We start from the raw sequence: 27,637 nt of genomic DNA, 5'->3' as shown, positions 1-27,637 counted from the left end.
TATATATTGCATATATATTTATATATGCATGCCTGGGAACAGACATATTTATTTGATTTTCCATTAAAGAACAAATATAGACATAAGTAACAAGTATCAATGAGCTCTAGAACAACCTTTTATTCATCATATTGTTCCTATAAAATTTCCAGTGAGCGTGCGTGTTTCAGTAATCCACATTTATGTGGTCTTCTCTGCTCTGGTGGTCCTTTAAAGACACATTTTACACAATTAAAAGTAGTATCATAACATCAAATACGTGAAAATTTATCATGAAATACGAAACTATTGTAATATCTACTTTATGGATATGCTTGTTTTGTAAATATATGGTTTGTGGAAGGGTTGGGCAGTTTGGAATAGAATTTCCATGAAAAGGTGTGAATGGTTTCTTTAGGAGATCTGGCTTTGTCTTCATGCTGGTGCGTATGGGCACGTGGAATAGTAATAGTGGGGAGACTGTCATTTCTGGTAATGTTGAGCGTCAGCATTTCAAAGACTGAAAAATATATGAGTAAAATTGTTCTTAATATGTTATCACTGCTGAATGAAAGCTGTCCTGATTTCCCCATTCTTTCCTCTAGGGAGTTATACTTATCTTTCATTCTGTGTCAGGAGAAACTGTCATTTAAGGGCAATTTCTGTTCCTATGCTGGCATATTTCTCTTGTTTATGTTCTTTCTTTTCCCATATGGGAATCTTTTTCAGGGTGTGTGTGTACAGTTTATCCATGCATAAATGACAGCACTAGCTGCTGCTTCCTGTGGGTAGGGGTGGTGTAGAATGGACTGAGGGGAGGGACGAGTCCCTGTAATGTCTGAAGTCAAAGATAATTCTTCTACTCATGTGTTTTGTTTTTCTACTTATAATCTTTCATCCTACATGACTTTTGATGAATGTATTAACTACTATGATTGTGAATAATCAATTCTCCCAGATGACATTAGACAGGTTTGTCAAAAGGATTTTTTTTTCCCCCAATGCTGGGGATTGAATCCAGAACCTTCACATGAACAGGAAAGGGCTCTACCACTGAGCCACATCCCAGCCCTCTCAAAGGATACTCTAAGAATCAATTTTAAAATATTGCAGAACTGAGCAAAATGTCAGTCCCATACTAGCTGATAATCCACACTGTACTGAGATCCTTGAGAGCAGAAGCAAGCCCAGGGTGGAGGAAGCAGCTGGCACCATGGTTCAGCATTCAGGCTATAGCGCCAGACCTCCTCTGTCTACATTCCTCCTGTGGATCCTTTCGGGTGGGGGAACTGGGGCATGTTAGTTTCATCTTCATAGCTCATTTACCCTCTTCTAAAAATAGGAATTATGTCGCTTTCAGAATTAAATGAGTTAATACTAGCTAAGTTCTTAGAATTCTGCCTATACATATTGGTTGTCCAATAAACAGTAGCTATTATGATTTTTAAATGAACTTTCCAGCACCAAGAACAGACTTATCCCATATCAAGTAATCCCACAGTAAGTAAATGTATACAAAGTTGAATAAATACTTGGGTATCCCTTTAATATTTCTCATTGTAAAATTTTACAGCACCTTTTCACTTAATGTATGTCTATGGAAACCATACTATATACAAGTATTTTTTTAAGCACTTCAGAGTTAGAGATCCACAACCCATACTCTCTAAGAAGTCTGTTTTCTTGAGTGAGTTGTCATTCCATTCTAAGAATGAAAGGCAAATATTGCAGTGTAGTGAAAAAGCTCTTAAGTTACAGCTTTATAGGAGAGTAACTTTTCCTCTTTGAAGAAAATAATGAGAGAAGTACAAACAGGAAGATGCGGATGTGTTCTTTGGTTATTTTAATAGATAAATGGAAATATGATCTGTTATTAACATGGGATTTTATATCAAATACAAGACACTTTAAATAGTGCTAAGGTTTTATGATAAGGGAAAGAAGAAAATTCAAGACTAATTCTACCATTTCTGTAGTAATTTAAAAATCTCTTTCAGTATACTACTGAAAACACTGTTTTGGGGGGGAATCACAAGATCTTGGTTCTGGATTCTCTATGTTTTGGATAAATTCATTTTTAAAATATTCAATCAATTAGTTAATTAAATTCATTCATTCAGTCGCTTTTGCTTCAATTGTTGACTGATAATCGACCACTGCAGAATGTGTACTCCTAGGTCCTCCTTGAGTTCTCCAGAGCAGCCTTGCTTTCATAAATTCTATGATGAGGACTAGTTTATCTTTTAAGTTTGTGATGTGTTGTGAACCAGTGCTGCCATAAAACACAATAAGAACAGATTCAAAAAATGAAAACAAGATTCCATAGACACAACAGGACTGCATCAGATTATTGCGAATGTTTCCATGTCTGACTCCTGGGTGCTGTGCCCCTCTGCCACATGCCGGTAGCAAACAGCTCACAGAGCAGCAGTGTGCTTGAGACCACCCCTGGTGGAGCGCTGCCAGGCACATTAGGTGCCATGGTACTGGCTCTCTTTCCCAGGAGATGATTGTGTGATTTTCTCTTCTGCTTCTAATTACAGTTTAGAATTAGCCTGTGGACTTTCCTCTAATACACTTCTTTCTTTCAGTTCTTTATGAAATGTGTCTCTCTCTTGCCGGGTACTCATTGTTCCAGTACACTGATGATACCCAAGACGGCCAGAGCCAAGAACACAGCGAGAGGTGATAGTGCAGGTCCCCACTATCACTTTAGAGTGTCTCTCACTCCTGTCACACCACACTCATCACTCCCACGTTTGTGTTGGTTCACAAACATTTTGGGTGCTCTTACATTTTGCAAGACCCAGTGCCAGGTGCTGTGGACAAGGCAGTTAATATAAGCACATGGTTCCTGTCCTCAAGCTGCTTATGCTCTTAAAAGGGGAAGTGTTAGCCAGGTCCTGTTTTTAATGCATATTTAATGCACTTCATTTTGAAACTCTCCCAGAAGTGGTATAAAGTAAGTGTTAACTTGCTAATTTTATAGAATTAAAAAAGGAAAAAAGTAGATACAAGATTATGCTCATGGCAATATAAATTAGTCTGTACAAAATTCTTGTTAATAATTTTTATAACCTTTAAAAATAATTTGAAACTATTATGTACTAATGTTTTAAATTTTCTTATAGATTACATATTTCCTATGACATGTATCAAGATTTAAGATGACATTTCATTGGGTGTGTCATCTGGATGGAGTTATCCAGACTTGATTCAAAGGTACCAAATATAGACCACCAAATTTCTCGATTTGTAAGCCAAGCCATTTTTGTTAGATAACAAGTGAGTATTGTTAAATAAGTCATTCTAGAAGGGATTCTGTGTGGTAAATCTTGTTAATCCAAGATCTACCTATTATTCTGTGTGTGTGTGTGTGTATGAAAAAAATAGTTATAAAAAACTCATTGTTTTATTTCATATTTAAAAGTGATCCTTCACAATGGGTGATTTCACTTCTCATTTCTATTTGATATCTTTCAAGCATTTACTCACTAAAAGATAATAATTTATAGCATCCTTTATACAAATAAACTGTATTTATGTAAATGTTTCTTTGACAGTTTAGTGTACTATAAAATGGCCAAACTTCATTAGATAAATTTTTGCTTAAGAATTTTATCACGTGTTAAATGATTTTCTAGTTTTATTGAGCTTTGCTTGTTTTGCATCTTTTATATATCTACAAATGGCAAACTTTCAGATACGCTTGATAAATTAACCTCAGATTCACCAGCGATAGATTATGGATCTTTATCTAATTCTCAGCTTATAGAAGATACATGAAGGTATTTGATAAGGACCAGAGAGGTTAGGCCTTTGAGTACCAACTCAACTCATTTGGGGGAGGCTCAAATTTACACTTGCACTTGCATTCTTTTTTCCCCTAAGTACCAGAGAGCAAACCCAGGGCTTTGCATATGCTAGGCAAGTCCTCTATACCACTGAGCTACATCCTCTGTCCTTTTGTTATTATTTTTGTTGTTGTTGTTGTTGTTTGGAATAGGGGATTGAATCCAGGGTGCTTTACTACTGGGCTACATCCCCAACCCTTTTGATTTTTAATTTTGAAACAGGGTCTTGCTGAGTTGCCCAGGGTCTGGTTAAATTGCCAAGATTGGCCTCCAATTTGGAATCCTACATTGCTGATATTACAGGAATGTGCCACCATACCCAGTTTAGTTTGCTTTCTCTCTTTCTTTCTTTTTCTTTTCTTTTCTTTTCTTTTTTTTTTTTTTGAGACAGGGTCTTATTCAGTTGCCCAGACTGGCCTTGAAATTGAAATCATCCTACCTCATCCTCTTGAGTAGCTGGATTACAACAAGTGTCAGCCACCAAAACAGGCTGCTCTCAGGATCTTAAAGATGCCTGTCATTCACATTCATTCAAGAGCAATTGCTCTATATATTTTGGTTGTTTAATCTGGAGAAGAAAACCTGAAAACTCTCCCAAGATGTTAAGAGATGGGTAGGCAGTAGATTTACATATTTAAATAGTAAAGCTTCGCAGATGTAGATAGTTGAAAACACCATAGCCAACTTAAATCCTGTCATTTGGGAATTTGTCCTGTATTTTTAAAGGGTTTTGAGTTTCAAAAAGGGTGTGACAGAGCAGGCTTCTGTGGGCTATGAAACACTTCTGTGCATCTCCTCTTAGCTCTGTGTTCAGTGACTTCATGGTGGTGTGGTAGCTAGACATCAGCTATCCTGGGTATTTCACTGTGAAATTTACAAATGTTACAAATCAGGACCTTCCCCCCACCTTTTTTCTCCTGGAGAGTCAATTGTTAAACATTTATCAGTCCAAAATTGGTTTCAGCTTCAGCCTTATTATGAATGTGGATAATAATGCATGCTGATCATTTTTGCTTGGTTTTAAAATTGATCCCCCAGACACTTTGGAAAGCCCCCTCTCTGCCTAATGTACTATTTTAGTAACAGGAGATATATAAAGATTAATAGAAAGATGAATGTTTTTGAATAGTCAATATTCTGTGAGTAACCAAAGGAGGAAAATTCTTTGCAGAGGTTAAAATGGGGTAATAAGGTAATGATTTTTGAATTATTATTTCCTTATCGTTGGTGTTATGTGTTCTAGAGTGAGTGACATGCCTATTATATTGGCTATACATTAAATAGCTCACCATAGGTCACACAGTAGGTACTATTTTTAAATTACGTACATGGCTGTGTTACATCATATATAACATTGCACTTGTATAGCTTATTAATTAGCACATTACTTGTTAATTTAAACAAGGCTATGGATCTGATAATTCTGGTATGATAGCTTTGGCAACAGAAGACTTCTCTGAGTATCTCCAGGAATTGCTTTGACAGACTAGGGAGATGAAAATTCAGCATGCACACAAACTCAGCTGTTGGTGTTTAAATCAAAATAGATTCCATGGAACCAAGTACAATCAACTTATGTTAACAACCATTTGGGGGCTTTAGAAAACAGGCCACTGATCTAGGGGCTCATTTGTTTGAACACAAAATTCAAGTACAACATCTGGAACTTAGTGAACTAGCACAGTTTATCTTTGAACTTTCAGTTGCACCGCTTCCTCTTCTGGCAGTATACACCAGGGTAGAGGGAATGATTTGTCTATAATCAGAGGTTCTCTCCTAATTAGGGTGGTCAGGCCTGCTACTGCCTATCACATTACAAACTAAGGTAAAATTGCTTTGGGAGTGGAAGTCATGAAAGGATGGGTAGTTACAGGTCATGCACCTCTGGATTCCCTTTAACCTTTCTGAGCAACTAATTCCCTTTGCTGTACTGGACTGTCAATCTGAAGAGCAGCCCAGACTTCCTCTGGGTTCCTTTCACCCACACTTTGCTTATCTGTCTGAGTGGCATTTGTCTGATCTTTCCTTTTGCATGTTTTTACTTTTAAGATCTTCTCTTTCTTATGTAAAAAAGGCAATTAGACTCGTATCTGTTTATTTTAAACAAAATGGCTGTTAATTAGTGTGATCAAAAACCCTGCCATTGTAGACTATGGGCTCCACTTTGTAGTTTCTCTAAATTGAGTATGGTTTGGTGCCAGTTGACATGATAACAACTCAAAGTCTGGCTTTTTAAGCATTAATGAACAAACACATTTATGAGGCTTTGTTTTGTCTGGTTTAGATCTATAGGCTCTGAATGCATCAGAGTTCTTATTTTTTTCTTCTTCTGACTAGTGCTGTTACTTATTAAAAGTGCATAAACTTATTGAAGAACTTTTTGATAATATAACTGATGTGTGAAATCTACACCATTTTCATTTAATTGGTTCATTTGTGGTTTTCTAAGTTGGAGCACAAAGTATATTTACTTATTCCATTAGTGACACATCCTAACATTTTTTATTAAATTATCAATTTATCAGACCTTTAGAAACATCTTAAATTATTAGTCCCTGTCCCCCTCCCCCATTCCCATTTAACATTTACAATTAACAAGCAGATTCTAGGTATTTATTTAATAGAAAACAACTACACGAGCGGGGGTCAGTAGGAGATGATTCAATCTCATACATCTTTAGTGTTTTATAGTGATAATTAATATTCAGAGTAAAGGTGATGGGGGCATTATAATCTTTATTGAAAGATTAGATTATGTTTATTACTTCTAAGGTAGAAAGCCCTGATAAGATATATTAATGTAATTTTTATATGGAGCATTTAGACAAAGATAAATTTCTAATTAGGTAGTTGGGAAAAATCAAACCAGAATTATATATAATTGACCAGAACATCCTGATACTTTAGCATTCTGGTTAAGTGAAGTTTGAAATTTGTAATTTACTTTTCACATTAAAAAATAAGAGGGTGACGAGAGTGTCAGAGGGCCAATGACCTGGGTGTGTGTCTTTAACACTAAAATAAGACAACTATCTTAACCCTAGAAACACTTTGGATTTAAGAAATATGATCATCTGTAAAATCACAGTGCAACTTGGTTTTTCTTTTTTCAGTATTTATTTTTTAGTTGTAGCTGGACACAATACCTTTATTTTATTTATTTTTATGTGGTGCTGAGGATCAAACCCAGGGCCTCGCACATGCTAGGCAAACACTCTACTGCTGAGCCACAATTCTAGCCCTGCAACTTGGTTTCTGATTGACTACACTGAAGAAAAAAAATCTTCTTGTTTGTGAATAGTAATAGATCAAAATACCTGTTTCAAGTTATTCAGAGTCAAAAAAAATCTAATAATAACGATAGCTAGCTACCATTTGTTAAATATTTACAGTACTCCAGGCAGTCTTCTGTGGTTAATAATTAATGGATTCTAGTATTCATGTGTTTAAATTCCACAGTAACTCTGCCAGCTAGACTTGCGCATGCTCACTTTCAGTGGAGGAAACTGAGGCCTGGAGACATTGAGTACCTTGCTGCATTCACTCACCTGGTAGTTGTCCACGGTGAGATCTGAACCCAGAGCATTTTGCTTCCAAGTGCTTTCCATGACACTGTTCCTGAAGATTTGTTATAGAGATTGATTTTAAAAAGTACATTTCCCTATTCTGTGAAGAAATTGGCCACCCTGTTTCCTTATGTTTAACTTTTCCAAGTAAAAAGAGAGTTTCAGTCCCCACCCTCACCCCTTCTAGTTCTCTCACCGATTGGAATCCTTTATTAAACACTCTTATGAATGAAAAGCTGTTCTTAATGGATTTAAGTGTTTTAGTGATCTTTATCACTTATCTTGGAAGGTTGCTGCCTTAATCCGTCCTTACTGTTAAACATTTTTTCTTGGTATTTAGCCTAAATTTACTTCTCTTGATTATACTCATTATTCCTAGTTACCTCCCTTATTGTATGTGTCAGTAATGATCTATCTTTAGCCAACTGGCCTTGTTTACAGTCCTTCCCACAAGATTGAGGCTGATGTTGTAATGATGCTTAGAGATGATATAATATAGATGTGGGTAATTTGGCAATCAAATTCAAAGTACATTCTAAACCTAGAATTAGTAGGAAAGTAATAAGTGGCACTCAGTGTTGGTTTTCTGCATCATCTGTACTTTGGTTTGCATCTAAAGACATCTGTATTTGATGCTTTAAGATTATTCACATACAGTTACTTTATATGGCTTGTAATATTAGAGTATACTAGCTTAATGAATAGCTTAAAAGTTTATTAATTATATATACTTTATTTGATATGACACCACTTTGTTTTTATTATTTTGCACTAAATCAGCATCTCATACAGTATAATCTTTGATCATATTTGCTTATTGCTTCCTGCCCCCAAGTCCTTGATTTCCATTTCCTTTTCAGTAGTAATGAGACAAATTATCAAACAAGCTCATTTGAGGAGACTCCAATTGTAATCAGTTAGCCTGATGGAGGAAAGAGTTTTGGTATGAAGCCTTCATCCTCCCTGTGGATACACAGTATAGTAATTTAAGGCTTATTGTAGTTTATTGGGCACTCACCAAGTGAACCTTACAAAGTAAAACCAGATTTCTTCATTCCTCAGAGAATAGATATCTATTCATAAGTTGTGTGAGTTTGGGGATTTCTGTTTTGTTTTGTTGTTTATCATTCTCATAAAGAGCTAACCTGGGGCATTGCAGAGAGTGGTTCATTTTGTTTTTTGTTTTTTTTTTTTGTACAGACTTGAAGCTCCAAAGGCTAAAGTTAAATAAAAAGAATCACAAAGTTGTAAATCTAGATGATACGAGTGCAGAAGGGGGAGAAACCCAAATATATAAGCCAGGTGGAGGACCCTGGAATGTGACTCAGTAAACAAAGATGAAAATAATGGAAGGGAAGTTTCAAGAACAAAATTCAAGGTGGAAATAGACATGATGGTGTTCAAATCAGAAACAATTTGTCTCTTTTGAAAACATCAAAGAATCCCTGAAGGTCAAGAAAATATAAATATGAGGCAAGAAATATGGATATTTTCAAATAAGACATTTAAAGTTGTCAAGTATACAATTTATGAAATAAGCATTGAAAGATGAGACACGACACATGTAAGAACTAATACAAAACTTAAAGAAGAGAACAAGAAGTGAACACCTCAAGAACTGCCTTGTGGGGGCTTTTTGATTAAATCCTCTTGAGAGCATGTGGGAAAGTTCTGGATTCTCTGAGGCCTAGGGTCCATCTTAAGTGTTTCTAATGTTGGTGCTGTAAGCTGGCACTATTCTCTAAGTACTGTTCTTTGCACTTTACCTATTGTTTCTGAGCTAATTTTATCCTCATAATGACCTTAGGAGGAAGGAATACCACTGTTGTGTCCCTGTTTTACAGATGCTGTGGCAGACACACAGATTAAATAATTTGCCCAAGTTCACACAGCAAGACAAGGGCAGAGAAGGCTTTGACTCTAAGTAACCCTGCAAAGTGCCATGTTATCTTGAAGGCCCAGGATGTCTTGTTGCTTTTCTCTACTCCTTCTAATCAGTCCAAGTCCTGACAACTCAAGCTTTTTAGTGTCTAGAAAATCTCCTTCCTCATTTCCCAGTGTCAGGATCTACCACTCCAGTGCCCTTTTCCTGCAGTGTCACCTCTTTCAAAACCTGCTACTTACTCTTGATGAGATGTCTCTAAATGTATATCTGAGCCTATAACACTCTCCATTAAAATTGTCCCAGCATTCTCCATTATATCCAGGACAAAATCCAAACTTGCCAGCTGTGATGGAAAAGACCCTGGTGATCTGATCCCAGGCCCATTCCCCTTACCCCAACAAACTTCTGCTCCAGAAACAGTTCATCGTTTGTGGTTCTCATACATATGATTTTTTTTTTCTCGGCCTCCTTGCATTTTGCACCTGTTGTTTTGTCTGCCCACAGTTTCCTTCCTCCTTTCTTGGTCAGGCTAAGTGAGACCCATTCTTAAAGATTCAGCAGAAGACACACATATTCCAGGAAGTTCTCCCTGATCCTGCAGGAGTGTTCAGTCCCTGCCTCTGTATTCTCATTGTGTTCTGTGCACAGCTTCAGCATAACACAAACACTGAGTTGTGTTCACTGGCTTCTGCCAAAGTGTGCTCTGCTCAAGTGTTGGGCTCATGTGTTCATTGCTGAATCTTTCCTGGCTCTCACAGGGACTGACACAGAGTAGGTGCTCAATCAAAGCTTATTGAATGAAGGGCCAAAAAAAAAAAAAAAAAAAAAAGAAAAGAAAAAAGAAAAAGAAAAAAAAGTGAATATATATATCTGATGGTGCTAATACTTTTGTCTTTGGAGTGCTTTCTTTTGGATTGTGGGAAAAAACTGTCAGATATTCTGGAGCAGAGTCTCCTTCTGATTGTGTGTCTGAGTACATGGGCAGCTTTAAAATGCATAGTTCCTTGGTCTCCATCATTAAATATTCAAATAAGTTACACATCACATTTTTGGGGACAGGAGTAGATCTGAGTAACTCTGATGTCTAGCTATGGTGGAGCTTGTCTTCAGAAAGTGGGGTGGGCTAGCTGCCTGCTGTTCGGTGCAGCAGGAAGGTCTTTAGGGTGTAATACTGGGTTTTAGAAACCTATGGCCACATTGGACCACAGATGCTACTTCTGCTCTCTGCCAACCAGTGGGCTGTGCCATGGCATCTGGATCCCAGGAAGAAACTCACCAGTGTGTTTTACAAACTTGTGCCTATGTCAGGATCCTTAGAGGATCAAGCTAATGTGTTAAATAATGAGAATTTCATGAGGGAAGTATTCCAAATGCTCATGTAGAGATTTGTGCTACTGCAATTCGATCTCTTAATTACTATGAGTTCTCTCCCTCCCTCTTTTTCTTACTTCTTTCCTTTCTTTCTCCCTTCCAAGGTATGGAAAAGGTATGGGAAAAAAAGATGATGCAAGGCTTAAATACACTTATGTACACAGAAACATTTGCCTGGTGTGTGGTACAGTGAGAATAGTACTGTTAGAGACAAGTATTAAATGTGTTATGATGTCTTAGTAGCATTAGTAGAGGAAGGAAGTAACCTAAGAGGATGTTTCCTATCTGTGAAAAAGTGTTGTTGCACATCCCTCTGGTCTTCAGCAGTTCTTTGTATTGGAGGAACTTGTGAAAACTCTTTGGATCTTTTGTGGAGCTGGTATGGCAGACTAGGAATGATCTGTGGTTCACACTTACCTGTTTTTACCAGAATTTTTGGTCCTATTTGCCAAATTGATCTGTATCTTAAATTTATTTGGCCCCTGACTGTTAAATCTCATTTTGTTGTTGAATTCTTTGCCTAGGCTTTCCTCCATTCTTGTGACAATGATATAGATATGTAAAAAAGAAATACAATTTGAATTTTGCCTGAGTTTAGATCTCCTATGTGCCAGACAGCTGTTTTGTGACTGGGTAGGCTGACTCTCCCTGCTGGCCTTCATAACACACTTGATTGTTAGCACCATGGGGGCAAGAACCTAGTCTGTCTTTTCTCACTATTCTGTTTTTAGTGTTCCAAACAGAACCTGCATTGCCTGTGCTCAGTGAAGTGGTTGATGGAAGGAATAAGTGAAACTAAATTTTCAATATAGTACAGTTTATTTCATAGTTGTGAATAAGAAAATGAAATAATGTGTAAAGACACTTGGAACAATATAATGGCACATATAAATATTCAGTATTAGGTATTTTTATTAATTCAAAGGCAACACACCATAACCATTAGGAGCAAAGGCACTAAAGTTAGAGACTTGGTGTTTAATTCTTGCTTTGTCATTTATTAATTGGGTGACTTTGGGTCAGCTGTTCATATTAACTGAACTTCAATTTTTCCCTTTACCTCCCAGAGTTGTTGGGTCCTGAATGAGCTATAAAGCCCACATCATAATTACTGGCATGTGGTACTCATTTAATAGCAGATATTATCATATTTATCATCAGCAGCACCATCAACACATCTCTATCAATATCACCACACTATCTGCCACTTTTACTGTTGTGCAGCTCCTGTGTTTATAGCAGAACGCTCTTATCTAACTGCTTGTCCATGCAAAGTCAGAAACCATATTTTCTATACACTCCTTATTGCAGGGTTCTCTTTGAAAGAACCTACATTACTAAGCCCTTTACTAGCTGTGGGACTTTGACGAGTGATTTAAATTCTTTGTGCCTCAGTTTCTTCATCTTGGGGCTAATAATAGTTTCTGTTGCATGGGTTTTTATTAATACATTTAAAGTGCTTAAAGAGTGCCTGTACTAGAAAGTTATCAAAAACAGTAATGCTAGCTAGAAGCAGTATTACTAGTAAAAGATAAAATAGTAGGCACATTTTTAAAACCCTGAGTGTTAGTGCCTGTGTACTTATATTAACACATCATATAAATACACATAAACAGACATACTTAGGTACATTTTTTATAGTCACTGACTTTTTCCTCATCATTTCCCAGGGTCCAAATTTCAAATCCCACCACAGGGAGGCCCAAAACCTAAATATATCCGAATCACCCCTTAATGAATGCATGACTACTAAGTAGGTAACCCCTATTTGCTAACATACTTTTAAACTTAGGAAAATTCAGAATAGTTACTAAGATTTTATTTCTTTAAAAAAGTCAGCAAACACAGAAGCACATTTAAAGAGAAGAATTCCTTTCAGAGGCGTGAATGAGGACAGAAAGGTTTGTGTTTCTTGTCATGTAAGGAAAAAATAGCTGAGAGTATAGATTTCAGTGTTCCAAAATAAAAAATTACGTCTGACCAGGATTGGAAGCTTCAGATCAAAAGGGCAATTTTAGAAAATTGTGGTGAGTGAATGAGAGCACTAGTTTATTGAAGAAATCAATTTGCTATCTTAACCAATGGCACCAGTGCCATCCCTATAATCTCTGAAAATAGATAGGCACTTTGCGGTTCACCAATCCGTAGATCGCATCTGCTTCCTTACACCTGGCAAGCTCACACCCTTTTCAAATAAGATAGTATCGCGGGAGCTTTGTGGGTTTATGAAGCCACAAGTTTATTAGTTAGATAAAATCTCTAAGCATTTAGAAGTTTAAAACTGTGCTGTCAAACTGTATTTCAGTTATAATGGCAATTTCCAAAGTAAATATGACACAGTAACTTTTAAATCTTGTCATTCTGTTTCCTTGATAGTGTGTGATTTGTGATCATCCCTGGCAGTCCTTCCTGTCTTTGTTTTCAAATTCAGCTGCACATAGAGAGTAGCAATTGAAATACTGAAACATAGAATCTCATGCCAATGAAACACCTCCACTTTTCCCCAAATGCTTCCTTGGATAAAGGTGAGGCAGAATTTCTAAAAGGAAAACAAATGGCTTTGGATGTGTATAATGCAGTAGTGAAAGGACAAGGCAGTCTTGGGGGTAGGGGGTCCTTGAGAGTAGGGGTTCTGTCTCACTTAAATTGTCAAAAAGATAGAATACAATAAAAACTTACTGAATTTACTATGAAACTTAGGCTTTTCCTAAGTTTAAATTTCCTAAGTTTAAAGACCTACATAAAACCATTTTTTTTTTCTCTCCTAACATCCAACTCTCTAGGAATGGGTGCAAATCTTAAGGAGATAACCTGATGTGAAGTAATTATTTTGGGAAAGCAAATTTCAGGATGTTCATTTATGCCATTCTATTTTCTAACAAATTTTATACAAAAATTGTTTATTGAGAATTAATTTTCACTAGGAACTATAGGTAAAGAGTTAGGAAAACTGAAGCCTTCCAGTTAATCCAATGTTTACTATATTACCAAAGTATTTAGTATATTTAGCTATATTCTTAACATGACAAAAATGTTCTCTCTGAAATAACAATGTCTTTTCAATATAATATCCTGATGACATTATGGTGCACATTGCTGGAACCTGTCCAGAGCTCTTCCATATATGTTATATCCTTGCTTTCACAAGTAATTCTGTGAGGTAAGAAGGACCAGTAGAATTAGCTTCATTTTGCAGTGGAGGATATTGACAAGAGAGAGGTAAATAACTAGCCCAAAATGCTATTAATAAATAACATGGTTGGGATTACAGTTGGCAGGACCAGAGCATATTCCATTATATTAAACTGAAGTATAATTTTATGGGATGGTAATATGAAGCAGAATGCTTTTGTGGTTATTATAAACCTTAAAATATGGGTGCTATAAGGAGTAAGATGTCTCAAATAATATCAGGTTGTTATTTTGAACAGCCATCATCACTGCCAGAGTTATTTTGAAAAATTACTAAACATGACACCCAAATCAAAGTAATTAGGAGTACTGAAAAAAATAGTGATAATTTGTGATATATTTTTGGTAAAGGATGCTTGTTAACTTTGGGGAACAAGGTTATTAATGTTTTCACCATTTAGAAGGATGAGTTCTCTCTAGACATGAATTCACTGGTGTGCATTGGCATTTAAAGCAGAGTGGAGTATATGACCTATGATTTTATGCATTTGAGAAAAGACATATCAAATTGTCACCCTTCCATTTCTCTCACATAAAATACAATAGTTGATAACAATTGGTATCTTTCATATTTCATATTGATATTTGTTGAAATGTTTTCATATTGACAACATCACTAGCAAAATTCAAATCTAATATGTTACTCATAGAAATATGATCTAAATGATTGGTTCAGAGCATGTCAAACGATGTAAAGAATTGTCCTAAGAAATAGCATTTCTTCTTGTTCAGCTCAAATGGTAAATGCAGGATCTATTACTAGGTGAGCCTGGCAGATGTTTATCTTTATTCTTTCTTCTGTAAATGTTCCATCACTTAGTAGAGGACACCCAAACCTCAGGACATAAATATATAAAATCCTGGGAATTTATGCTCTTATTGGAGAGCAAGTTCCTAATGGTTATTTAATTACAAGGGAAGTGTGTTTGGTCCTATCAGTTTACATTCTCCAACAAAATAGTGTTTACAAGAGTCACAGTTACCCAAGTTTGGATTACCTATGTGTAACAATAGAATGTCTAAAAACATGAGTTAGGGGCTTCTGGAAGAGTCTGTGTGGGGGAAACTACCAGAAAAGAGCTATTACCACTGCTGCTATCTTGCCATTACAGTTTTCAGTGCTGATTTCTCAGAACCCTACAATCCTTCTGTTCTTAACACACCCTTACAAAAGGGGGAAATGCATCTCCGACGGAGTGTTTGAGAAAAGAAACCTGAATGGTCAGTTATAACTCCCTACAAATGATTCATTATGATGTGAAAAGGCTTTTACAGGGAATGGGGAGATTTCTGAACTGAATAAGTCCAAGTAAAAACAATTCTGGAAAACATTGCAGTTTGAACCTAATCCACTTAGCTGAATCTGTCCTTGAGTTGCCCACTTATTTAGCGTTCATTCTTTCAGAAGTTGAGCATCTCTGTCGTTGAGTAGTGGGCAGATGAACCATGCTGTTCTGCTTACTCGCTAGCAGAAGTCCTTTTTGTTACTTCTGGTGTAAGCTTTTAGAAAGCTACAAAGTACAGTGACAGACACTATCATATTCAATTGGACATGCTTTCTGCAGATTTGTTAAGGATTTACTCTACACTTTTGTAGCATTTAGTTACCATGGAGATGACCTCAGTGGTAAGAGGAACAGCCTTTAGGTTGGACCTCAGATTTTCCTTTCATTTCCATTTAATTTGATTTGACTGCAAAATGTCACTTCCATTGCATTGATTAAGCTTCATTGCTGCCACCAACACTGTTAGAGAGGTGAAAGGGCAGGCCAGCTGCTGTCATTTTGCACCCCTACCCTTTTCTGATATCAATACAGATAGGCTTTTGAGATGAGAAACTCCTTCACTACATTGATGCAGATGCAATTTTCTCTTGCTCACTTCATGAAATATAATAAAACTGAAATTATGCTCAGAAATCTTTATTCACAAGATTCACTCTATATAGCCTCAAATTTTCTCTACTTTAGTTCTATGCTCTTCTTGTAAGGTATGATATATAATGTATGAAAACTAAAAATTAGTATGCCTTAATGTTTTCCTCTAAAATTATTTTTTCTCTTAGATAACTCAGCAGTTAGCTACTTTCTTGAAATAGTTCTTTTATGGTTCACATGTATTAGAAATTGCAAGATGATGTTGATATACAACTATGAAGCACTAGTTCTTGCAAATGTGGTTTGGAAGAGCCATCTTCAGGTATTAATCCAGGGAGGATGAAAGTTATATGATGCTGTAAACAAAGTTTTTCTTTGGTAACCTCTACTGCTCTGTCCACTACATTTCTTTATTACCTTCTCTGACTCTTAAAGTCTTGAGGGACCAGAATTCATCCATATTTCCTTTTATGTTAATAATAACAATAATAATAATGCAATTTATAAATTAATTCAACACTAAGATTTGAGAAAATAAATACACTAACTTTTTAGTAGCATAGCACTTACCAAGTAGAGAAGCAAAGGGTTGGGATTAGGGGGAAAAAGAAAGCAGTATTTGCTACATGAGTGTTGGTTTCTTGGTTTTGGAGGTTTTGGCCAGGATCAAATGTGTTGTCTTTTGGGGATTGATATCAGCATTCCATCCAGGACTGCTTTAGATAGTTCGTATTATTTGGGTTAGAAGTCTAAAGTAATGTACATTGGGAGAATATTATTGTACTTAATTTAACAAGTTTTGCTGAGTTAGAATGCTCTAGAATTCCAGTAAATAATGCAATGAAAGTCACAGCATGGCTCCATTTAGTTGTTATTTCTAAATGATATAGAATGTGCATGTGAATCACTTAGATATGTTGCTAAAATGCATGTTTAGATTGATAAGGCCTAGGATAGGGCCTGAGATTCTGTGTTTCTAACAAGTTGCCAACTGAGGCTGTTGTTGCTGGTTCCTGGGCTCCACTTTGTCAGTAAGGACCTAGGGAAAGTTCTCCATCTTGGCTGAACATTGGAATCTCTTGATGCTATAGTTGGGATCTTGAATGCCCCCCGATGTTCATGTGTTGAAGGCTTGGTCCCCAGCCTGTGGTGCTAGTGAGAGGTGGTAGAACTTTAGGAGTAGGTGCCAATGGGAAGGAAGTTAGGTCCCTGGAGGATGGCCTTGAAGGGGATATTGGGACTCTGCCCTCCTTTTTCTCTCCTTTGCTTTCCTAGCTGCCTTGAGGGGAACAACTTTTGTTCTATCATACTCCCTGACATGATGTTCTACCTCACCCACAGACCCAAAGCAAAGGAGCCAACTAACCATGGATCGGAACCTCTGAAACTGTGAGCCCAGATAAAATTTTCCACTTTTTAAGTTGACTTATCTCAGGTGTCCCCTCCTCCGCCCCCAGTATCAGAAAGCTGATTTAACACATTTGGAAAGATTAAAACCACCTATGTCTGGGTCCCAGCCTACCCTAAAGTTTTGTATTTAATTGAGAGAAATGTGACTGGTATCAGCATTTTGTCAGCTCTCTTGAGGATCTCAGAATGCATATGATGGATTAGGGAATGAATCCATAAAGATGGAAGGGAAAAATAGCCAAAGATGATAATTATATCAATAAAACTCCACTCAGTGTTTTAATTTTGCTATCTTCCTGGAATTTTTAGAGAATATAGTGAACCAAATATGGAAATAAAAACCAATTCATCATTCCACTCATTAATAGCAAATATTAGTTCACAAATTGAACATTTAATGATATTATCTTTAGCACTTTCTGCTTTTAAAAATAATGTGGGACAGGGTGCCAGAATAGCAAATAAGACCCAAACTCTGAGGTATCATGGAGTCCTGCAGAATCAGACTCACCATTTCATTAATATATTCAGGTGATATGCACAATGCAAATAGTGCTTGGGACATACTTACACTAGAAAAGGTTTTTATGAACATTGGAATTTACACCCAAGTAAACTCAAATTGACTTGGGTGTCCTGTATTCTAGTTGAAAACACTAGGAAAGAATTAATTTAATCAAAAATAAAAATACAGTGTAGTATTATGAATTTACATAATACTTTCAATATCTTACCTATTATATTACCTCTTCTTCTTATGTCTTTAATATCCACTGATTTTTAAACCTAACCTAAAATAAGAACTGCTAATAGCCCTTAAGATATCATGCTGTTTATTAAAAATAAATAAGATACTTTTGTTCTTTGCAAGGATGGGAGACAACTCTATCACTTTTAGGGCAATAGTCAGCTTATGTTAATTTTTTTTTACATTTTTTTCTTAAATTTATTTATTTAGAAAGTTGTCATATATTTTTAAATCCTTGAATTTATGGAGTCTAGAAGCTGTCTTGTTATAACTCAAGTGTGACAATTGGTGCTCATAAAACTATAAATTACCAGAATTGGCCTGAAAGAGAATTATCCAAAGGCTTATCTGACTATGAAAACATAGTCCCACAAGGCTAGAAATGTTATGTCTATATACCCAAATAAGAAATGCTAATCTTTTAAAAAAATTACTTAGATTAACTAAAATGTCAAAGTGTAGCATTTGTAAAAGCAACACCCATTGTTGTAAGCTCACATGTCACTCTGCCTCCTGCTGACTGGCTTCCAACAAACCACAGACATCTAAAAACAAGTTATGAAAGTTTAGTCACAAAAATTAATTTTCAGGTTAAGGTAAAAAACACACCATTGACATTATGAGATTTTTCTTTTAACCGTCTCCCCTTTTGGAGTCTTTGTCACACCTCTGGTACTCTATTAAGAGGAGGACATTCTTATGCTGGTATTGAATACAGTGATTTGCGCTTTAAAATGGAGTGTTGAGAACTCTATTTGGAATGTGTTGCTGTATATAAGATCGAGCTTTAATAGTGTTATATTTCAATCTATAAATAACTTTTGCTTCCTATCTGACATTAAAACAATGTATGGCATTTGGCAAAAAGTAAACTGCCAAATGATTTCTTAAGTGCCCAGTTAAGGGATGTCATTGTAAATTTTTTATACTGGCTAAACCACTGTAAAAGTGTGTCTTAGGTTTACTAATCCTTATAAATAAATGATTTATTTTGGCACTATGAAATCATAAATGTTAATCGCATTCTGAAAAAGTGTGGCATTGTTGATTTTTATTTATAGTGAGGCAAGTTAACAGGTATATTATGTAGCGAAGCTGTATTTAATTAGTGAGAATCAGGAAGGTAAATGATAATGAAGCTCTCCCATGTGCAAACATGATGAACCAAATGAGGAAAGAGTGTTTATTTGTAGTCCCAGTGAGTCATGGAGGCTTTGTTGTCAGAGCCCACATGACCTAACTGAAACAGAGTTCCTTCATTTGTTAAATGAAAATAGGAATATTGTCTTCGTTGAGTTCTAGTGAAGAATAAATAAGCTAATGTTTAAAGTTCCTGGCCCAGTACCAAAAGATATTTAGAAAAAAGTTAGTTTCTACCTGTTGTGGTTTGGATCTTGAATGTCCCCCAAAGTCCATGTGTTGAAGCCTAGGTCCTCAGTCTGTGGTACTGTTGGGAGGTGATGGAACCTTTAAGAGGTGGGGCCTAGTTAGAGGAAGTGAGGTCATTGTGGGTGTGTCTTTAAGACAATATAAGAACCCTGACCCCCTTCTCTTTGTTTCCTGTCTGTGATGAGGTGAGCAGCTTTGTTCCACTGTTTGCTCCTTGCCATGGTGTCCTGCCTCACGACAGTCACAAGAGCAACAGAACCACCTGACCATAGACTGAAATCATGAGCCAGAATAAATATCTCCTTATCAGTTGTTTGTCTGGTAATTTGTCACAGTAATGAAAAACTGACTAACATATCACCTCCACCACTCTGATTCCTTAACTCCCTCAAATCCACACCCACCATTCTCCTTCCTTAGTAGAGTTTCAAGAAATATATGTGGGAAAAGAGGAACCATTAACTGTTAATTAGCCAGATTTAAGCTCAATTGTGATTTTGTTATATTTAAGCAAAGTCCCATGAAAGAAATAATTGCCAAATAAATAAATAAGAACACCCATCTCTAAAACTGTGGACAGAGGGTTTGTTCTTGGGACAAACCAGGCATTTTATTCTGTGGAGATTATTGAATTGTTCTTGGCTGAAATATTTTTCTACTTTGACAAAAGTTACTAATTGTTTTGCATTGCCTTCTTTCTTTGTATTGTAGTCCTTTCAGCTGTGTTCTGAGGTGCTGAAAAGGTTGGGAGTGCTCTGAGGATTAACACCCATGGGAGCTGGGAATAAAGGCCCCAGGATCAGGTAGAGGGCAGAATTGGGCTGAGATGTAACCACAATCAGTCAATACTGTGGGGGCAGGTGCTTTAGGGCTGCCTGGTCTTTCCGAGAGGCAAGACTGCTAGACCTCTTTGTCTCTACTTCCCCACATCCTTCTTAGAACAGTCCTTAGATGCTGCCATCCTTCCAAGAGAGACATACCACCAGGTAAGGCAAGAATCCTGCTCCTGTTGGGGAAAGTTCTAGGGAGTAATCACTTGCATTTATCAGCAGTCAGCACTCCTGGCAACTAAATGAGTGTCTCATTCTGGAGGGGAATCCAGGTGGCATAACACAATCAGTATTGCCAGAGGTTAGTTTTGTTTACTAGCATTTCAGGGTCACAGGCTCAATCGAATACCAGTCTCTGGGTGTTGTCATTTTCAGAGATGTCTTGGGGAAATGCTGAACTTCAGAATCTCTGGGTGTACTTGGGGATGTGTTATTTTGAGAATGGGCCCCATGAATGCATTTTCTGAACTGACATTAGTAAAATTCTATGATGTGAAGTCTTAGCTGAACTTTGCAGGACGAACTTTTGGTGCTATTTTTAAGGGATCTCTCTCATGCATCTCTCCAAGGGCATCTTTCTGGATGCATCTTTTTATTAGCTGATTATCTGTCAAAATTTAGGATAGGCCTTTAGGGCTTGGGATCCTGAATGAAGGTATTTTATGTTAATTGATTCAAAGGGGGCTAAATGGATGAGACCATGAAAAATATAAAGATAACTTTATCCAGTATCTAAAGATTTTCAGTGTATTTAGATACCAATGGATTCTTGCTGTGGTTGTATTCAGAGGGATAAATGATGTGTGTGCCTCTGTATCCCCTTATTTGGCCTGGTATAGAATATCAAACAGCATATGATCTTTATTTGAAACCAGGAAAAAAGTGAGAGCGATTTTTATTTGTGTCAGATTTTAGATGTCTTAATATTCTTTCCCGTCTAATTTTGCAGAAAGTGATAATAGAGTTCTTGTCAAATTAGAGGCTGCAGACTTTTAACCTATGTGGTGAAAAAACATTAGTTATTATTATCATAAAAATAATTCAAATAAAAATTTAGTTATAATGCCATTATGTTGAAGGGTGCATTCCAAGTATATAATTTTGCTCATTATGAATATTTAAAATGCAGATGAGCATGGCAGCAACTCCAGAGGCCACGGCAGGAGGATTGCAAGTTCAAGGCTAGCCTCAGCAACTTAGTGAGACCCTGTCTCATAACAGAAAATGAAAAGGACTGGGGATGTAGCTCAGTGGTAGAACACCCCTTGAGTTCAATCCCTAGTACTTAAATAAATAAAATATATGAATAATCTTTTTCTGCTTAAATGGAAGTGAAATACCAATTGTTAATTGGAAAAATCAGTATGAGAATGATGTCCATAAACATTTAGGTGTCTCTTCTACTATGGAATGCAAATTATTTATTAAAATACTATAACCAGCCACATTTTTTTTAAACCTGTGAGACAGAGACCAAATTCAGTAGTAACAAGAGTGAGGGATAAAAGTGAGGTAAAAAAGAAGCAAGTGAAAAATACATGGTGCCCAATTTTATGGGAAAAGGTGAGACTTCTGATCTGTGATGAACCAGTAGTTGAATTTGTTTGATGTGTCTCCTGAAAAATCACTTGGTTGAGTGGAATTACTAAATGGGAAAATGATGCTGGATCACTTCTTAGAAATTTCAGACCTTTATTGAAAACTCATGACAATTTCAATTTCTTTCCTCATTAGATTTTCCCATATGGTGGTAGACAGAGCACAGTTTTTCAATAGTTCAAGTTTATGCATGGAATACCAAAGCAGGTACATTTTGGGTGTGAAAGGGCATTCTCAGCCAAATTAATGAAATGAAAATGAACGAGAAAACAAAGGGCATAACTGGAGAGGAGTTAACATTGCTTTTAGCAGTACTGTCAAACTGGGTCACAGATAATTAGATTAATTTGACTACCCTATGGTTTCATTTGGAGAAATGTAATGTGGCAACTCTTTTGCTCTTGGATATCTATAACATACAAGAAAATGGAAACACTCGGCCTTCCAAAATGGAAGAGCTATTATGTCATGCTGAATCAGAGGCAGACACTGATGGAGTATCAACACCTGATGCTACTCTGGTAAAGCAGTCCTTGGTACTGCAAGCAAAAGTCACAGAAGATTGGCTCATGTTTTGCCTTCTAAGCTTGTTACCAGTTGGTTTCCTTTAATTGGCAATCATGTCCATTTTCCAGAAATTGGCTATTTCCTACCTGCTGGATGTAGCAGTGATTTACTGGCATGAATGTGCTCAGGATCACACCAGCCAGAGAGTTATTTCAAACCCTCATTCTTCTTAGAACAATTACTAACCATGAGTGTCTGAATATGCATATTATAGAAGAAATATAGAGCCTAGAACCTGAGAGGCTTTTCTGAATGGGCCCTCGTGTATAAGTATTACTAAGTATAATTTAAAGATGGTATAAAAAGAATAAATAGAATAGTGCAGTGCTTAGTTTAGGTATTGTACCTAATACATGATTAACTTATAAACCCACATCTTAATGCTGCTTTGAGTAGATTGCTTTCATGTGTGGAGCATAACCACTTAAGCATGCACTTTTGCTTAACTTCTTAAGAAATCAGTTAGATTATTTTATTAGTTATTTCAAATCATAGTGGCCTCTTTTTTGAAAGAAAAAAACATTCCAGCACTTAACTCTGCTTTTCTGAACTCGCAGGCATTTATGGTTATCTAATTACTTTAACCACATGTTTCCTGAATGTGGTTGTCCACCAGTAGTTTTAACCACAAATGCAGAGCTCTAATTTCTGCTCTTTTATAGATTTTTCTGAATTAGGTCCACTGCTATTATCAGGGGAGAGTTAATGTAAATCTAGAGTAAATATTTTAAAAAATATATGAAGAGGGTATTTTAAATACAAAGGAAAATAAATTTAACATCCTTCTGAAACATGTCTAGTAAGGATTTTCAGTTTTTAAGACTTTCTATTTAATTACTTTGCATTGAAGCCAGCTGGTTTGCTAACTTTCATGACCTTATATTCCCTGAATGTTCTCATAAATCAAAGGAAGAATATGCTCAATTCTAACATTAGTTCTGGAGAAAATTCCATATTTGAAAACAAAAGAAAGAAAGGTAGAATCGAGGTTGCCTTGGGAATTTTGAGGTCCTTGGTAAGGTTAATTGGGAGGGCATAAATTCCTTTATCCTCAGATTTTTCTTTTCCTTTCTCTTATCTCCCCCTAAGCATTTTTGCCCTCTAACCCATCAATTTCTCTTGCAGCTTGAGCCTTCACACTTCAACATTGAACCTGGAGATATAGATATATTCTAACAGGTATGGAGAGGCCTTGATGATCTCTGAAAATTCCTTTAAGTGCTTTATTTTAAATTCCAATGATTTCATAGAAATTCAAGGGTGAATGGCCCCTTGAGTTCATTAGGCTAGGCTTCTCCATGTACGAATACCCTCTACCCTTTAGGAGTCAGCTTTACAGGCCAGTCCTGGGGGACCCATTCCCACTCTAAATTTCATGAGCAACTGTAGACCACCTCAGTGATGAAGTGGAGAGAAGGGGTGCACATTAGATTAGAGGATTTTTTTAGATAACTTTTAATTTTCCATTATGATGTAGGTTTTTAAATGCATAAATCATTGCTTTGGCGAGTCACTCTTTCTAAATAGATGGTGTTAAATATCTAGGTATGGGGGTGATTCTGGTGGATAAGAATTGAACCCAGTCAGAATCCATTGAGATCAAGAAATTCAATGATCATTAATTGAGGACTTCTAAGGAACTGCAAGTTCTAATGCCCCAGAGGACCAAGGCCAATGGCAAACCTATTAGTTGCACCTTACATAGGGCTATGGGGATAGTGTGGGGCCTGAAACACTAACCTTGTGCTGTCCAACTGGAAGGTGTGTGGGCTGCTTTGTTTGCAAACCCTTAAGATTGCATGATAAATTCTAGACCTTGTGTGAGATTCACAAGTAAATACCTAAGACTCCTGATCTCACTAAGGTACAAAATTAATACAAATTGTTATTCTAATGGCACCTATCATTTACTGAGTGCTAGCAAGGTCCCAGACACCCTAGCATCTTTAATCCTTATACTGATCCTCTGCAGTGGTCATATTCAACTCTATATCAAACATGGGAATATGGAGGGACATATAATTTCTGTAATAACTATTGGAGCCCAGGTTACAATTCAAGTCTGATGACCAACTAACTTCTAAAATCTATGTTCTTTAACCACTAGTCAGGTATATTTTGGCTTATCTTACCTGAGTTGTTTATGTATATCTGTGTTTTTAAAAAGATGATTGAGGATTTTGTGGTCAAATAGTAGAAAACAAGTAGGTTTGCATTATAAAAGTCAAACCCTACATTTTACTTATTGCGGGACTTTTTCAAAGACTTTAATATTGTGCCCTGTGAAGCTTCAAAAATGGATATGTTTTTCAGTGTTTCTCAAGCTATTGTGAGTTTCACAAATTACCCCAAGTGCTTGTGATCTAAGAAACTTTGAGAAACTCTCATCTGTAATATTCAGCTTCCTGGTGACATGTGTGGTTGTGAAGGAGCACTGTTGTGGATGCACATAATACATAATAATTTTGCAATCAGAGTGTGTCAAAGGAAAGATAGTATTTGTGACTGGGCCTTTAAAAGAGGATAGTATTTCACAGATGATGAGATTCACACAGATGATGTTGGGGGTTAGAGAAAACTCCAGGAGAAATTATTTCACAGAGCAACAACATAGACAAGTGCACAAGGGTCAGCATGGTGAATGTAGGATTGGGAGGTGATTGCATTTTGATGCACTCGATGTGTTAACTTACTGTTAATATTTTAGAATATTGGTCCTAGTTCCCCAATTTGTGAAGATCACTTTAAAGAAGATTTCAAATCAGATGCCAGAGATGTCATCTTGGCTCATGTTAAGATGATCAACTTATTGAACAAATACTGACTTTCTATTGTATTCCAGGTTCTGTTTTGGGTTCTGAGGCTACAGCTGTGAATAAGCTGTACAAGGTTCCTGTTCTCAGAAAACTCAGACAAGCAACACAAACATAAGCAATACCAACCAGGAAAATGTCAGGTACAGAATGTTAAAATAGGCTAAAGTGATGAAGAGTGCCCTTTTGGCCATTTTAGAATAACAAGGCATTTGAAGATTGTGGCGAAAACATTAGGATGAAGGAACAGCTGGAGCCAGATCCCTGAGGGAGAGGCAAACCCGAGGTTATGGAGGGACACAGAGGAGGCTCATGTGGTTGGAGTCCTGGCAAGCAGGAGACTGGTAAGGAGGGCTCAGAGAAGTTGAAAAGAACCAGAATACAGTAAGGGACTGGAATTGTTTTCCTGAATGCTATGGTTAGGTTTTGGAGGTTTGTGTGTTGGATCCCCTCTCCAGCTGCTTTGTGGATCATTAATTAAAAGGGAAAGAGCAGAAGCAGAAGGGCCAGTTAGAGTGACTACAGAAGTTTGAAAGTCTGACTTTTGATGAACAGTGGTGGTTGTGCTGGTGAGAAATGGACAGTTAATCAAACAGAATGTGCTAATGAAATGGGTATGGAGGTAGAGGAAAGGAGATTGGGTGCCATTTGGTGGTGGTTCCTGAGCTTGAAGATTGAGGGAGGTACAGGTTTGGGTGGAAAATCCAGATTTGGGGGGGGGGGCACATGAAGTTGGGAATGGCTATTAGACATGCAGGTGGAGAGCTGAGAAAGTAATTGGACAGGGGTGTCTTGAACTTGGGAGAGGGGGCTGAGCTGATAGTACTGGGACAAATTATTCCACATGATTTTATTAGTAGATTTGAGAGGGTTCACCTGTTGTTAAAATATGTTTCAGAAAGGCAAGATAATCAGTAAATAAAAGTTAATAATGAAAAGTGAAAAGTGAATGTAGTATAGAGTGTGGAAGTGCAACGTGGATTTGGGGCATAACCAGTTTTCTCTTGTCATTTACTAAGTGCTGGTGGAGAAGCAGGGAAGTTTAAAGTTTTAGTATTTTAAGCCTAATAGTTCAAATACCCTTCTTCCCATCACCTTCCTGATCAAAGTGTCCAGGCGGGGCCTGACTGCTCATTATCAGAAAGGCTCCTTATTGCCTCCCAGGACAACTGATTTCAGATTTATTACATGCTCTTTCTTGACTTCATTAGAAATTTTCCAGAGGTAGTTTGCTCTTCATTTTTACCAAATACTACAGATATTCAGAACAAAAGTCCATTCCTCATTCTTTATAATAATCACTCACATTTTGAGATAGTTATAGTGTCTTTTATATTTTCTACATGAGCATAGCTAGAACTTTTATTTGCTACTCATATGACATGACATTAAACTCTCTGTGCATTCTGTTTCCAGAACATTCGTTTGCTTCCTCCTCCAAGTATGGCACTGTGTGTGTGTGTGTGTGGGGGGGGGGGTTAGTGGGCATGGTACACAAGGCACTGTACTATGGAGCTATATTCCCAGCATTTTCTATATTTTGAGACAGGGTCCTACCAAATTCTGAAGTTGGCCTGACACTTGCAATCCTCTTGCATCAATCCCCTGAGTCACTGGGATTGTAGATGTGTCCCACCATCGTTGGCCAAGCAGCAGGCCTCTGCAGCTGAGAAAGCCCAGTTAGTTCTAGCAGCTAATCACAGCAGGGAATGCCTGCTGGCGTCAGCTCCAAGGGTCACCAGCAAAGCCCAGGTCTTCTCCACTACCATTGAGAGGCATCTGCAGCTCTCAGGGTTGCAGCTCAAAATGGGGGTCGTGCATTCCAATGTTGCGACAGACCCCAGCATCTCGCTGCCAACTTCTTTCTGGGTTCTTGTCTCACAAATCTGAAGAATGAAATTCACTGGGAAACAGGAGGCAAGATTGAAAGGAGTAGGACTTTTTCGAATGCAAAGAATAGAAACAGAATCCTCACAGGTGTAAGAGGGGACCCCAATAGGTGTTGCTACTTGCGTGTACTAGTCTATGGCTTTATATAGCACTCAAAAATTTATATAGCCCTCAGGCCAATGCTATTGGTCCACATTTATGCTAACTGGGGTTTGGAAAACGTACCGTGACTATTGGTTAGTCTTGCAATCCCATTCAAGGCTGTACTACTTCAGTTTTCCAGCTTCTCTGGGTAAAGTGGGAGGTTGAAGTCTTCAGAACGTGGATGCGGGGGCAGGGTTTGGTGCTATGTGGAGCCAGTGTCTGCACTGGGCCTGAGTTGAGCTACTTTGGCCCTGGCTTGACACCTCAGAACTGCACTGACATGGCAGGCTTCACACAGCCACAGCCTGTATTCTTCACCTGTGCTCCATGCCACCCGGGCCACCACTTTGCCACTCCAGGACAAGGGCATGGCTTCAGTATTACTCTTGGTATGTTTGACACAATTAATGAACCAATGTTTGTGCACAACTGTTAACCAAATATTATATTTGTTCTCATTTCTTTAGCCCTCTCCCATGTGCTTTTTCTCATCCAGGATCCCACTTGGGTTACCATATTGCAT

At 37.2% G+C, this 27,637-nt stretch overlaps 1 protein-coding gene across 19 annotated transcripts in view; it reads left to right on the top strand.

Moving 5' to 3' along the window:
* The window catches only part of Sox5 (SRY-box transcription factor 5), a 983,564-nt gene that overhangs the window by 78,257 nt on the left and 877,670 nt on the right, over positions 1 to 27,637 (top strand). For 3 of the 19 annotated variants that reach the window (XM_058576200.1, XM_058576207.1, XM_058576202.1), the window contains exon 2: positions 3,111 to 3,264. The exons of 14 other annotated variants lie outside the window; for them this stretch is intronic. The gene's annotated coding sequence lies outside the window, so the exon portion shown is untranslated. The remainder of the gene's footprint in view (positions 1 to 3,110; positions 3,265 to 27,637) is intronic. 2 more of the 19 variants (XM_058576203.1, XM_058576204.1) reach the window with 1 other exon arrangement.

Source organism: Marmota monax, unplaced genomic scaffold, assembly GCF_021218885.2.
Source record: "Marmota monax isolate L192 unplaced genomic scaffold, Marmota_monax_Labrador192_F-V1.1 WCK01_AAM20220418_F8-fsc00012, whole genome shotgun sequence".
Taxonomy (NCBI): Eukaryota; Metazoa; Chordata; class Mammalia; order Rodentia; family Sciuridae; genus Marmota; species Marmota monax.
The sequence above is the reverse complement of the archived record's forward strand: the minus strand, read 5'-3'. Positions and strand labels throughout refer to the sequence as shown.